This window comes from Protopterus annectens, chromosome 1.part1, assembly GCF_019279795.1.
Source record: "Protopterus annectens isolate FY-2018-M chromosome 1.part1, PAN1.0, whole genome shotgun sequence".
Lineage (NCBI taxonomy): Eukaryota > Metazoa > Chordata > Ceratodontiformes > Protopteridae > Protopterus > Protopterus annectens.
Window position 1 is genome coordinate 1,287,337,702 of NC_056726.1, and position 16,725 is coordinate 1,287,354,426.

Here is a 16,725-nt window from a genome sequence, read left to right on the forward strand (position 1 = left end):
CACCCTGGATGCCAGTGTCCAACACTGCCACCACAGTGGCAGTGAAGGAGCAGTTCTGACAGTCCCATGGGTTAGGACCTGAGTCACATTGCTACTGTGTGTGACTCTCAGTGGAATAGGATTCCCCAACTCCCTCCCCATCCAAGGTGATCGCCCTATCTTGTGTCACACACCAAGCCTGTCTGCTATGTCTGTCTTGTCTGTCTGCAAAAGCTTCCTCACCTTACCAACTTATCTCCCCCTCATGTACCTATGTCCCTTCTCCAACATTCCACTCTCACCTTAAAAAAAAAAAAAGGGCAGCTGTCCCCCCAAAACATTATGTCCTGTATATAGCTCTCCATTTCACACACATGTCCACTGGACACACACAATTTGGTCCAATTGGCTTGACAATGCACTTATGTTGTCATCACCCCTCTCTTGGGTTGACAGTCCAAATTCAGCTAAAAAATCTGTGAAAGTGCACAGTTGTTGCTGCTCAAGAAATGGATAGCTATGTTTCTGTCCTACACCTGTCCTGCACATCATTACCTGCCTTTCACTGTTTTCCCCCTGCTTGCTCCCCATTTCACCACTGTCCTATCTCCCCATTTTTCTTTTCTTTAAAGATTTTGTGTGTGACAAGGTGCACTACATTGCTTATCTATGCTAAATAGCTCTACATTGATATATGATTTTGAAACAATATTAATCATGTTCAAAAAGTACACCTGCACCCTATGTCGAACCCAGGACCATAGCACATGCAGAACAGTGGATCAACCCACCAAGCCACAGAGCTGCTAATTAGCACAGGTCTTTTAATGAAAACAGAGTAATGCTCAAGCTCTCATCATTAAGCATATTGAAGTGATGCTGCAAATTGAGCTGCACAGAGCAAATCAGCTAAGAGATTTATATAAAAGTAGTACTGGCACTCTAGTAGAGAAATGTATCACTGTAAAGTCACACACATAATATTAGACATAAGTGGGGTATCTAATAGCAGGTAACACTGCAATTATATATATAACATGTACGAATATACTTGCTAAAACATTAATGGAAAATAGGATATTAACTGGGACTCTGGAATACAAATGCGGTACTCTAATGCAATAGACATAATAATACATGTAAGTGCAGTATTTAACAGCAGATAACTGTGTAATGATAACTACAACATGTAAAAATGCACCTGTTATGACAGTGACTCTGTAGTTCAGTTTGTAAAAATGCACTGACATTACTATTTGATACACATGGGCCTTGGTTCAATTATGGCTGTATCTAGCAATGAAAATACATGTATGTGGACATCAACATTATAAACTGTGATATGTATGTTTGTCTCTTTACCTATTTATCCACCCAAACCAGTACAGTTGGAATGTTTGCATCTAAATAATAGAGGTCATAGGCCTACAGATAGGACCACTGTTAAGTAGTCCTAGTACAATACTAGAAAGTGCAGAGAATGTTAGGTCATGCATTAGCCTGAATTCCCAGAGGATGTTGAAGTATGTACTGAAATTGTGGCCCAGTAATATCAGACTGCAGCCGAAAATGATTTGCTGTTAATATCACACACAACCACAGCTGCATAAGTAACATACATGTATGGATGTTGAGCTAAACACAAGGGTTGCCAGCACACACTTAACAAGGGACTACCATGATACAACATGTGAGTTGGCAGTTGCCCAACTGTGTGACATCATGGCTAATGAACCCCCTACCTTTTTCAAGGACACACCAAGCATTTTGCCTCATAGTGTGTTACTGATACCATTGACTGACACACTTACGTGAAACACATACCTTAATTCCCTGTTGAATGGGTACCCTTAATTTGGCTCTGCAGTTCTGGCTGTAGCACACACATTTGTATGGAAAAATTAGCTGATACAGACATTGTCTCTGTGGTATGATGTAGTATATGTACCCCAGTAATTTCTACCCCAACATATGAGAAAGGAGTTGTAATTACATTGAGACCTTATATCTTGTTCAGTAGTTGCAAGGGATTTGGCTGATTATACTGCAAATCAGCTGTATTGGCTGCAGTTGTCATCTCAGAAGCACAGATTGTTTCAGAGGCAAACACTTGCTAATGAGAACCATGTTAAAAAGGCAAGCAGCTAGCTAGGGGTACCATTGTGTATGATAGTTACTTTGCAGGTTGAACTCATTGGCACATTTATATATCTGTACCTTTCAACAGAGGAATGTTGTACTCCATCAAGTATGTAACCATTTTATTTCCAACATGATGCATACAATATGTTTCACTATACTTAGGGGGAATGAAGATTAGATCATTAAGCCTTTCTTAGAACTGTAGTGATGAGATGTCATTGACCTCCAGATATGTTACACCTACAGAGGAACTAGAGTACAGTATGGGTAGAATACTTTTTGTTAATTAGGTACACTCATCACCTGGCAATTTCCCTTGATAGCAGTTGTAATACTACTGTGTCATTTGTTTGGTACTGTTGGTTTTATATATTATAAGTGGATTGCACACCCAGGGCCACACTTTAATGGACATCTGTGTTGGGTGTGTGATCATACATGGCACAAAGAGGAATAGCTGCCTATTGATACTATCCTAGTTGCACCCATACCATTACTCTTTTTGCATAGTACTGAATATGAGATGTGTAATTATGCAGTGAATACTGGTAGCCATCCATTATTGTTGTATCTCCACATGCGGTACTCCCACGTATGTGGTCCAGACACATGTTCCCATTTTGTTGTCTTTAAGGAAAAATGTATTCTTGACTCTGGACCCCTTTTACAGATGCTGAAAATGACATCATCCTGGAGGCCTTGCATCAGCTCCTGGTGTCCAGGGGGAGGCCAAACAGGGAAGAGCAGGCAGCATTGTATGTTGACCTGGTTCATGATGTGAATGCTATCAGTCACCATAACAGGACATATGAGCAGGTGTGATGTTGTGCCACTGATATGATCAACACCACACGCAGAAGAGCAACAGATGTGGCCAGGGATTGTGGTGTCACTGGTGGAGGGCCTGGGGCAAAACAACCACAGTCAGCCACTGAGGAATTTCTGGAGAACCTAAGAACACAGGACAGTTCCCAAGTATCCATCACATGGTATGTCCTGGATGTGGGTGCCACCATTTCCACACAAGAGGATGTATGCTTAGTTGGATCAGCATTGGAATACTACAGCATTTAGTGTATCAGGGTGTACATGGTTTTAAGTGGGTGCCAGGTATTTTTTTTTGGGGGGGTTAGTCGCAGTTTGGATCTCATGCTCAGATTGTGACCAGCATACCTATTAACATAGTAGCTACTATAAATATGAGATATTTGGATGTATTAGCCTGTTATAATGCAACATTTGGTGCTGTGTACATTACCTCTTCACAGGATTGTCAGGCATCTGATGTGGCCATGCTCCTGCTCCTGGTAAGCACAACATTGTTTTGTTAGAGATGTAGATATAGTCCAATGTATTAGCTAAAGTGTCATTCCAGGCCTTCTGGCTGGATTGATGTAATGTCTACATGACTGCCAACTCCACAGATATTTTCCAACTGAACACAATTTAGAGACATACCTATGCCTTTTAGGTGTGACCACACTGATACATTTTACATTATTTTCAGGTCATTACAGATTGCCATATGTGTCAGCTGTGCAGAGGTGTGCCTAATTTCAACAGTGCACATCAGAGATGCTCATGCAATTCTTGATTAAAGAGGTTCTTATTTACAAGAAACTACAGATGTTTGATAGAAAATGATGTCCTTATGTTGTAGTATATAACGTTGGGGGTTAAACAAGTCTGTAATCCTGCCAGCTTTGTATATAGCTTAATATATATCACAAGACTGTATGCAGAGCATAGTAGTGCAGGTATTAATGTACTGCTTTTCCCTTTTTATCACAGGGGACTATGGGGCTTGTGATCTGTCTCCTTCACAACCTGATGTCAGTGTCCCTTCAGACTCAGATGATGATGGTTGCCAAAGTGAGGGATACATGGGGTTTGCAGGGGCTAAATCTGTCACAGAGGTTGACATCCCTCTTCTGCCCTCATTATCACCGCACACAGTCAGAGTCCTTACTCATTTCCAGTCCCCTGAGGCCACAAATATGGACAGTCAGAGGGCGGGGATATTGAACATAAAAGTGTGTCTCCTCTGACTGCAGTGAGTGTCAATACTGGCCATAGCCAAAGACCTGGTAAAGTTCCATACAGGTGGATTGATAGCGGTGCCTGTAGGAGGCCTGCTTTCCTTCCACCACCCATTGCAAGCATCTCATCATGTGTCACTTGGCATATGCTTAGGGCCATCATGGAGGCAAAGGGACTTTCCGAAAGGAACTCCAGATGAATGCTCAAGGTTACTGATCCAGCACCACCGTGTTGCTGATACTCTGGATCAGTTGACTGATGTCTGATACAGATCACAGTATATCTGTCTTGGAATGCGCATTGTCTGTGATGGAACATTTGGTTGCAGTTGAGCGTCAGACTCAAGGGCGTAGGTCAGCAACTACATTTGCTGAGAGTCCCCGTGGCTGTGTGCAATCATGCTCCCATAGATACAGTACATCCAGCACTCCAGAGGGGAGTGTGCTGTCCACATCCAGACATGGCAAGCCATGGGCTCATGTTCCTGGGCATTCCCATGGAGGACACAGTCCCAGCAGACAGCAGTCACCCAATGGTAGTAGCCCCAATTCTGACCTTGGGCATGGAGGTGCCAGTGCAACTCCTGGAAGAGCCAGTTGGTATGTAAGGTGGTAGAGACAGTGAACTGTCAGCTCTATCATGCATGGTTCAAAGCTGTCCAACATACAGACATGTAGGACTATCACTGAGCTTGACTGTGTTCATGCAGACACCCACACACCACTGTCACAATCAGGTCACCTACAGAGACACATTGCATATTTCCATGGTCCATCTTACCTGCTTCCCTTCCTGACTCACACACATGCTTGCCAACCTATTGGGTCAACCTAGGCCTCCTGCACCCCCACACAACACCCTGTGCAAATGCCACAGCCCTGTCATCCTTGTCATCGATGCAGGGAAATAAAGCTATGTGTCTGATGCACAGGGTGACTATCTAAATTAATATGTATTTGTTTCATCCACTGTTACCTTTGACATGCCACTTGTACTGATCACTTTGTAATGAGAAAACCACATTACTTTTTGTACATTATTTTGGATGATGTTGTAATGGCTGTATACTTACACAATGAAGGGTGTCTCTGGAACTGTTTATGTTTCAGTTTCAAGATTGTGTAGGCACACTTATGGGTGCACAGCTACAATAAACACATAAACATCAGAGCACAGGATGGAATGGGAGCACAGATGAAAAATGCCTTCAGAAAGGTAAAGCAGTATAGGTACATGGCTCCATAGGTTCATATGCATATAACAGGCTAACAACAAGGGTGTCTTTCAGCCTAGTCGTGCTTCCCTAATCTCTGACAAGATCTGGTACCCTTGATAAGTGTAAGCAGGGTTTTGGGAGCTGACACATATACAAGCTGTGGCATACAAGGTGAACCATCTACAATTTCTCTGTGTCCATTACAGACATTTGTCCTAAACCACTTGTAATCATCTTGTTCTTCATCCCATTGTGTGACTTGCACATGATGTGCATTACAGCACAAGTGTGCCTTACACTGATGGGGAGCCTGTTACAAATAGGGTGTACTGTATGGGTTACATACCTGTCTCTCCAGCATGTTCTATTCATACCACAGTCAGGGTGTAGGTACGTAGAACAGGTAATTTTTATGCTAGTCCTTTCTTGGATATGCAGGAGGTACAGTCCTTTCTTGGATATGCAGGAGGTACACATACACCTCCCCTCCAAAACATGTAGGAGACAGAATACACACTTATGGCCTTGACACTGTCTGCATTGGACATTTTATGTACACTGTGTATTGGTTTACTGTGAAACATCTGTGACTGTTACAGTTGTCAGATATGCCTGTGTAGTTACATACCAAATGTGGCATTGCACTCAGTGATAGATGTGATGAGTGCCAAATGCAGTGTAACAATGACATTCTGAGATTTATTTGCCATACCTTTCTCAATAGGTTATGCAACATTGAATGAATCCCCACCTTACCAACCAGTTAAAGTTAAAGGCTGTATCACTCACTGTGTCCATAAGGCCCTGACTAATAGGTCAGCTGTTAGAGGTGTGCAGACAATAAGATATTTTCCAGGGGTGGATGACTTTCAAAATATAGTATTATGCATTCCTTGATATTTAGTATTTGTCAATGGCTCTGACAATAACTGAATGTGTGTGTGTTGGCCCATCCTGGATAACTGTTGGTTCTGTGTGAGATTCAGTGATAGCTCCTAATTTGCAATCATCTGCAAATGTACTCATTCTGAGGTCACTGACACTAGCTGTGACTGCAGAGTAGTGAAAGGCTAGGAGGTGTAGTCCCAGGAATAATTTGTGCAGGTCCACTGGTGACTGGTCTCATTGTAGTGGTGGATTACACAATGCCATCTTCCTAGATAATGACTGTCAGACACTTGGCTATCCACCAGCTGACATACTAGTTTGAAAATAACCTGTACAGTGTTCAACAATGCCTGACGGCCTAATCTTGTCAAATGCCTTCTTAGGCCATGGTAGGTGGAGTGAATAATTTCCTCCTCATCCATTGCATAGTTTAACACTCAATGAGGTCCACTGGTTTGGGTAGCCATGATCTAACCTTGAACAAAACAAATTGGGTTTGGGCCTGTGTCTGCAGGTGTACTACATTGTTAGTGAACATTTGCATGCTAAGTCTTTTCATGAATTTAAATATAAGACTACTGAGACATCTGAGGACAATCCTTGTCACTGCATGTTATTGTCTTGTGTGCAGCTAAGTATTGCAGTTAATTCCATCATGGTTTCCAAGAAGATAGTCACCCAAGATGTCTGTGTCTGTACAGAGCACAGGCAAACAATGGAGGGGAAAGTCACACATACATCCCGTGAAGGTTAGGAGGGAGTGTTTATACAGTTATTCTGCAGTTGAACACCACTCAAGCAGTGTGTACTGAAATTACACAATTACCTTGTGAGGAATGCTGACATGAAGGGACTCCACTGGAATGATGGTGCCTGGCTACTACTACTGCTGGTCTCACCACAATCAGTATCTCCTGGGATATCATGCTCCTCTGTGTTGTCTCTCACCAGAAGCAAAACATTAGTACCAAGCTCAACATGAGGACCAAGCCACAGCCAGTGTCATACTGTGCATTTATTTAGGTGTTCCCACATCATGTCATACAACATTCGGTTTGCTGTCTGGTTTCTTGCCAGGGAGTGTAGACTAGCAAGGCCAAAGTAATAACTGCAAAGTTGAACAAGTTCTCTGTGCATGTATGGAAATCCACATCTTCACTGCAAAGAGTGCCTACAGACAGTGTGTTTGAGGCTGTCAACCCCAAGGGTGTAGCATCATGACCCTAACTTTGCTCGAGGTGTACATTGTCACATTTGTAGGTATGCTATTGTGACCATGCCTAATTACAGGATTATGGTTAATCCAAGGGCCACATGCCTGGCAAAGCATTGTACTCACTCAGTCATGTTATGGCACACCATCAGGTGCAGTGTTACCTTAGCAGAACTGCATAAAGATGATAACATGTTAGATTTCAGCATCTGGCAGGCCACTGCCTAACGATGGCCTGCTGTGATGTACACACAAGCAAGTCTGTATTGCTAATGGCATTATCAATGACTGCTGATGAGATGTGGAAAGTGCCCCATCCCTATACTCCTATGCCACACACATGTGTGTGAGATGTGACTATATGACAAACCTTGATTCCATACTGTCTCACACACAGGTCAGTGCATACAACAATGAGCAGTTTGCCAACATGCACACCTCATCATGTACTCCACCCACCCCACATCACACACACCTGCATATATGGAGCTCCTTACTAGACATATATGCAAATAACATACACCTCAGAGACCCAACTGGAAGCTCACTATACATAATCATACGTCTGCAGAATGCAGTACACATAATAGTGCACCTAAGGCAACACACAAACTCAGACCTATTATTTATAGGTTATTACATCATGAAACATAATGATGTTCCTCTTACCAGATTACATATAGAAAAGGTCACATTTAGCTGTCTGTGAGGTACCAGGATACACCAGGGAAGTAAATAGTGTGGGAAGAAATAGCCAGGGAATTGTTATGGCTAGGCTTGTATAGGCCTTAGGGCTGATAGCCTAGTACCAACCTATGAACCTATGCCACACATGCAAGCAAGTCTGTCAACATCAGGTAATGTTATAACGACATCATAGTTCCTGTTAGTGTGTACAGCTTTAAATATACCTCAATGGACTGTATGCAGACACATGACTGAGCTTACAGACTTTGTGTCTTGGGCAGGAATGCTCATAGCCTTCAGCTGCATTTCACCTTTACCTGGGATGATGGCTCAATACACACAGAGAATGATTGAAGTCAATAATTTGCTTATCATGTGGTGTAATTGCAAGGGAATCCAGTACATGTTAGCTGGTAATGACTTGCTCAACAGACCTCAATGCTTTGCCAGAGATGGTGTTTATCTGTCACACCTGGGAGTTTGTGTACTGTCCAAGGCTACTGAATTCCCCATAGTGCATCTTATAGCTGGTGTTTCAAGGGACAACCTTCCAATGAGAAACGCCATCTTCAAACAACATCAGGGTTATGCTGCTACATGCTAGGATGCCAACACTAAACACCAGTCACTGGAAGGTGTCCCCACCTTGGAAGATGCAGGCATATGCGCAGTCACACACACCTCATTCAAAACTATGGACAGCATGACAGCCATACCAGGCTACATGTTCCTCCACATGTTCAGACCTCCAACTGAAAGTGTGCCAGGTAATGCAGGTGGTGTATCCATATTCATTAAAGATAGATACACATCCAGATTGGTTAAACAGTGTGATTCCCTGGAGACACTGCAGGTGTTATTCACTGCTGGGAGAGCTCCTAATCAAGTCTTTGCCAGATGCAGGAGCAACTCCATGAATCAGGGCACCTGTTGTGCTTATTTGAATCTACTTGCGTCTATCAACATACATTACCACACCATGTTGTGGGATGACTTCCACTAATCACCAACTGTGTTGGTTACTTGTGATGAAATTCACTTTCCAAAGGTTAGTCCACATCCTTAACTACAATGCCCTTAACCAGTAGAGTGACATCTGCACAAAGGGAGCTGACGTACTGCATCAGGTACTTATCAATATGGGTGACCACTACAGCACCTACCCTATGAGGACCTCCCTGGTGAGATCTGACCACAAATTGGTCTCCATAAAAGCAAGACTCACACCTGACCCCCCCCCCCTACTTGCAGCAAACACAGTAATAAACATCAACATAGCAAATTATAACCTCCTATGAGATGGTATAAATAGTTTGACTGCACCTCCCCCCTCAGATGGGACAGGCAACTATGCTGAGCTCTACACTAATGCTTTATGCAAGCACCTGTAAAATTGCTTAGACTCAGCTGTACCTGACAGGAGGAAAACATGCTCCTCATGGCACAGTACCCTAGTTATGTCAATCTCCTACAAGAGGGGCATCATGAACAAATGCTTGTTGACATACTCATGGCCATAAACCCCATGCAAATATGTATGTAGTATCATTTCCATCAGTAACACCAATGTTCCTGGTAAGGACCACATCAGTAGCAACACCTGATGTACAGACACAGGGGTGATTAACCTGGACACACAGGCTTGGCCATACAGGTTTACACCTACTTTACCATAGATCACCATGTCTCCCCAGTGGTAAGAATGGAAGTATATCATACTCATGTCATTACTGAGGGCACTGTCACCTGATAATGATGTAGTTATAACCTCTGTGTACTCTTCCTTCAGCATGCCAATATTTCAGTGCAATAGCAATTTTGCCATGTACCTTTCCAAGCACCAGTGGCAACTGCACGTAACACAAAGGAACTTCACGTCTCCAGGATCTGTCCTGTGGGGATCATCTGAAATAACTGTCATTGTAGTCTGTGTCATATAGACTACTTAGAAGTGATCTCTGCTTTACATACAAAGCAATGTCTGACACTGCTGTATTGGAAATGCTGCATATCTGTAGGTGGAATGGTACATGGATTACTCACTTTAAGGACATTAACCTGGTATGTGACATTACTAATACATGCTGGTGGGGGAATATGTCTGCCAGACTTTAACAAACCTTTGAAACAGACTCCCACCTAATGGCAAACACTGCGCTTCATTGGCCCTCTTCAGATGCAATCTGTATGATTGCCTGGATAACTGTCATTTCACTACAGGGCTTCTGCCTGTGTCCCTTGTGGGCAGGAGCAATATGTGCAGATTATGTAAAAAGTGTAAGAACTTGATTAGGATTTTAAGATACCTAGGGCCATTGGGCTACTAAAGTCTAATGATCCCATGATCACATATGGTGATGTAAAATGCTGTAACATCCACACACATACACAAACCTGGCTACAGTGAGAATAGTACCACTACCAATTAGTGTTTACAGAACACTGCACATTACACACACTTGAAGTTGGCTGCAATAAGATTAGAACATCTACCTATCGAATGGTACATACTACTTAATGCACAGACCACAGATCAAGTCTGCTATCAATATCTCTTTAGGTAATGTTATGCTAGATGACATCAGCAGGCTTTGTTGTGGTCAGGAATTTAGAGGCCCATGCCACCTGCTACAAACAAAATGCTGCAAAACCCTACCTCTTTCATAGTCAGTGTGGTGATCATTTTATTTTGTACAGAGATGCACACCTTCTGTTACAGTAGTTACCAGGGAACACAACTATGTTGGGGATGGTGGAACATCACCACATGTTCTGCTGCATTACCACAAGGTCTGCATATGACATTTTACTTAAGCCCTGTATTCCTTGTCTATAACAAGGATGTATATAAATGGTGGTGTGTGTGTGTGTGTGTGTGTGTGTGTGTGTGTGTGTGTGTGTGTGTGTGTGTGTGTGTGTGTGTGTGTGCGTGCGTGTGTGTGTGTGTGTGTGTGTGTGTGTATTTAAATGTACATATCGACATAGATATATATATCTATAGGGAGAGGGAGATAGTGACAGACAGATATGAACACATATATGTATGTATCTGTAGACATATCTGTATATAAAAAATCATTTTGAGCGGGGAGCAACAGAATTGGTCTCTGCTTAACTAAGTGTATGAGCATGCCCAGTGGGATTTTTGCTAGTTATAAACTGACTCCAGACCACACCTACCTGTACTTCAGTCTGGGATTTGTGTGTTGCACAACATGGCATCTGTCCTTTTTTCTGCACATCACTGACATTGGCTACAACTTTCTAAAGCTGTCTGATGTAATTAATATGTGACAGTGGTTAGTAATATTACACTACATACAGACTGACAGTCTGTAAAACACAAAGTAGTGATACCTCACATCCAAAATAAGTGTGTATTTCTAGATTAGAACCATGAATGCCATCATACAACCTAATTGCACTAATCATTTGAGTCACAAAAGCTGCTTGACAGACAGGGATCATTCATCACACAATCAACTGCATAAATATGCATTAAGTAAGATACACAATGTATGGTCAATTTATGTTACTGTCCTGAGACTACCTTGAATGTTTATATACCATTCATGAGCTTCTGTTACAGTAGTTACCAGGGGAACACAACTATGTTGGGGATGGTGGAACACCACCACATGTTCTGCTGCATTACACAATAGTCTGACTATTATGTCATCCTACTGTCTAATATCTCCCTTGACTGACGTACCAGTAATCTGTGGCAGTAGGACTGCATGAATATCCCATGAATGAGGCCTAGTGAATAGTAATGGAAACATGATAGTGGAATGGGTATCTGTAGCTCCATGTAGATGTTATTTATGTCCAAGTAGCCCACTATATTTACTTGCATAATGTACCAGATTCATACATACAATGCCATATCATAATAATCCTTATGAGTACTGTGTAGATTATGGAATTACCTTGAAAAGGCAGCAGGTGACACAACTGATGTTCAGGGCTGATTTTGTCAGATGCAAGCAGTACACAGCCAATACATGGGTAGGTACACCATGTGTGGTTTGCCTGCCATCATTTTTTTTTTGTATGTGAATAGGATTAAGGTGTCAGTCCCTAGGTCCCTAGAATGCTAGTGAATGTGCTATGTGTTTCCTCTTAGCCAAAGCCAGGGAGCACTGAGCACACATACGTCTGTTTACAGGGACATCAGCAGGGGTTTCCACCTCTGAGTCCTCCTGGAAATGTGACTTTGGTGGCCTAGGCACTGGTGAGGGTTGTGTATCCCTTCCCTTTGCTGATTCTACCGCAGCTGTTTCTGCAGGATCATATTGGGTGGCATAGCACATACTATGAATATTTGTATACATTTAGCTGGAGAATACTGCAGGGCTCCACCAGATATATGTAGGCACTAGAACCATGACTTCAGAAGCCCAAAGACACGCTCTGTGATGTTCCTAGTTTGTACGTGTGCCTCATTATGGTGTTCTTCTGAGGGTGTGTGTGTGTGTGCATTTCTGATGTGTATCATCATCCACGGTTTCAGGGCACAGCCAGCATCCCCTGGTAAATGGCTGTGTGGGATTGCCCCACTAGCAAGGCTAGTATACACATTCAGAATAATCCCCTGGACATTGCACATGACTTGGCAGTTGATGGAATGGTACCCCTTGTGGTTAATGTAAATTCTACCCTGCTCAACAGGTAGTGCCTTGATATGTACATGAGTGCAGTTTATGGTACCCAGTACTTAAGGGTAGTGTGCTACATGGTAGAACTGTTGCATATTGCTGGCCCTCGCCTCAGGGGAGAGGGCAAAAGATATGTGCTCACTAGCATATGGTAGCATAGCATCCAGGAGCTGGGGGAATATTCTGAATGCAGATGCCTGTGACACGCCATCATGTCCCCAGTTAGTCTTTGAAATGTACCTGTAGCTAGTATGCTAAGGGCTACACATACCTTTGTTTCCACTGGGATGGGTTTCCCACTGTTGGCTCTGGCACTGAGTTGAGGGTGGCAGAGCTCAGTGAGTTCTTGTAATATGTCCCTGTCCACCTTGTAGTGCTGTATAATCTCCAGCTCCTGGAAGGTTACCTGGGCCTGAAGACTCTTATCCTTCTCAGCCTAGGGCTGCTGTTAGCAGCACTGACTTCAGCATCTAGCACATACAAATGTAGCAGACATGTAGCAGCCCCTAGCATTATCTCAGTTAAAATTCCCAAGTCTATACTGCAATGGTCCAGAGTACTGGGGAAAAATCAGAATGTAGGGTGTATGCATACTTTATACATGTCTACTGTAGGTCCAGTATGTGTGATTGGCTAATTATTATGCATTTCCCCTGCCTAGATTGTAATTAACATAATTTAATGGCTCTGCCTTATTGCACAACATGGAGCTATGCACCACCCCGCACAGCATAGCTTATATAAAAGTCAGAATCAATAATTGAATATATTCAGTTTTACATACCTGCTGCCTATGTCGTCATTGTGACCTGATGGCCTTTTCACATGAACACACTCAGCTATGCAGTGCACAGCAAAAACATGCACACTGGGAATGTAACAAGTCTTAAAGGTGATGGGACACCCCCCCCCCCCCGCTGGCATGCACATCCAGTGGACATAGCAGCATGGTGTGGGAGCCTACATGAAGTGGATATGCAGGCACGCTTACTCCTTTTTGTTATTCAAGACATCCACCTCATTTGCATACATATCCATGCTGACAGTCTGGAAACTACACATTTCATAGCCATATGACCTGGGCAACAGCACCATTGCACCATTGTAGGGAACCAACACAATGTCCAACAATCATCAAATTTTTTTTTCTTCTTTTTTTTTTGTTTCAATTTTGTGTGCATGTTTGTATGCTGCAGCAGAAAGCAAAATTATTTAAAATAAAAATTATTTTTATTTTATTCCTTCATTTTTTTCACATTCACACAATGCATTTTTTTTTATAATATATGTATGTGTTCTAACATTTACTGGGGAGTTATGTCCAAATTTCTGATGTTTTACATCCCTCTTCTGTCCATGTAAACTACGGACATGGACATGAGGTCTACATGGATGCCTTTCTGCTTGTTGGATCACTCCACCTGCTTATTAGGTAATTTACATTACAAGGAACTGTCCTTGTTTACGCATGCTTGCACACCACTAAGAGGAGCATGCTGAATCTAAAAATGTTTGCCCTCATGTAGGCATTGTGCCGTATATGCAAAAAAAAAACATGCAGGCTTTACTAAATTCCCCCCATTGTTAAAAGAATAGATGAAAAGTTATTTTATGTTATATGGGTTATATGTAAAGAAAGAATAAATGAATTTATGTTTAATGGTAATTAGAGTTTAACAGTATTAAGTAAAATCAGATGGTTGTTATAGAAAGAAGTGGGGGTCTAAGGGCTGAACATTTACTATATGTTAGCAGATTTATGTGTGTGTGTGTGTGTGTGTAGGTGTAGATTATATATATATATATATATATATATATATATATATATATATATATATATATATATATATATATATAAATATATTGTATATAGTTGTACACGTCTAAGTATTTGTAGATATTTAAATATTTTGTAAATAAGAACTATTTTTGTATATAAATAAAGGATCCCTTCTCTTTGGAGCTGCTAGATGTTGCCAGAGGGCTCCTACCACAATAAGAAAGAGGCCTGAGAGAAGCAGCAGCACAGGACGAGAGGAAAGCTAAGGAGAGTGTGGAGGTGGAACATGAGAATTTGGAGAAAAATGTGTTAAACATGGAGCTTCAGAATGTAAATAAAGATTTATGTGTGGTGGATGTTACAAATGAGCAGTGTTTAGTCTCCATGGAGAAGGTAGTAAGAGAGTTTGTTGAAGTGGTGCATATAACAAAACTAGTGTTAGTAGGCCTTGCAGATTATGTTCTTTTAAAACTAATTAAGCAGGATGATCCAGGAGATGATTCTGCTGTTTCATGGGGTGAGGTGTCAGGTAACTTTTTTAGAAGTGCTGAGGATGGTAATATGGAAAGGACCCATGTAATGTGGCAGCAGAGAGTGCAGCTGTTAAAACTTACAGATGATTGACAAAAGTAAAAGATGAGAGCATCAGCAAACCAAGAAGGAATCTGGTTTTGTGATAGCAGATAATGGAATAACTAAAATGTATACAGCAGTGACAGTAGGCAAAAAGGAGAGCAGTAACAATCTCGAAGTAAAACTGTTTTTAAAAGAAGAGAAGACATAGGGAGAATAAGAACAATGACACTGTAAAAGACATATTTCGTATCGGATAATTTAGTAACTATTCTGGGTGTGTCTGAGACTTGTGACTTAACATTTGAAACTGCTGGACTGATGAAGAAATTTCTGTAACTGTGGAACAAAAAGGACATTTATCTGTTGAACAATTATTTATTATCTGGTAGGAACTTTAGTATTAAAAAATGTTACTTTGGAGATTAGAACTGATGAACTGGAAGAAGACAATGTTAAAAAAATGCATGCAGTGTCTGTGTGAAACAGATGATATTGTGAAAGTTAGAGATGAGAGAAGCGTATGGAATGGAGGCTGGAGCCTGCAGGCTGGAAGCTGTTTTGAAATGTAAAATAAAAATCATGGTGAAACTCTTGCCAGGTGTTATTTTTGTGTCTGGTCATAGAGGGACATTAATATTTGCTGGCCAGCATAAATCATATTTCTTTTGTAGGAACTTTTCATATTTAATTAATACTTGTGACAAGGTACAATGTAACCTGTATGGTGAGATAGGATATACAGCAAGAAGGTGCATGGCTGAATGCAGGTTGTGTAAAAAGGACACTGGATTGTCACGAGTAAACAGTGAATAATGAAAAAAAGAGATGAGAAAGGAAATGAGGCTGAGGGAGCGGGTGAACTAGGTGTTCAGGAAACTGTAGAATAAGAAAAAATATGGAGGGGAAAATTAGGAGATTGCATACAGGAAGAGAGGTCAGGAGAAGGGACTGATGCTAATAATTTTTTTGAAGTGCTAGTAAGTGAAAAATAAGATTCTGAGGATCAAGGATTGTTTGTACATAAACCCAGGAAAAATATTCATTTTAGGAAAGAGTAAAAAAAAAAGAAAATTAAAATTTAAAAAATATTTCTGCTAAACTTAAAAATAAGAAAAAAACAACTTTTGACTACATTCAGTAAATGTGAACAGTATTATTAACACTATAAGAAGGACAGGGAGATTGAAATGGTATGCTAGATGTGATGTAGATGTTTTTTTCTGTTAGAATATGTAAGATTCCTGACAAGTGAAGAAAGACTGCAAATATAAAAACTGTGGGGTGGAAATATAATATGGAACTTAGGAAGTGAACATTGTTCTGGAGTGGCTGTGTTGTGTTAAAAAAAACAGTGAAAATACTAGATGTAATGTTGGTAAGGATGAGAAGGTTAACTATGGCAAATTTGAAGAGGAAAGAATATGTTTATCGAATTATTAGAAGATATGCATATATATTTAGCAAGGAAAGAGAGAATCTGTTTATCATATATTAGACTATGTGGTAGTTAACGTGAAAATTATAATTGCAGGGGACATTATGCTGT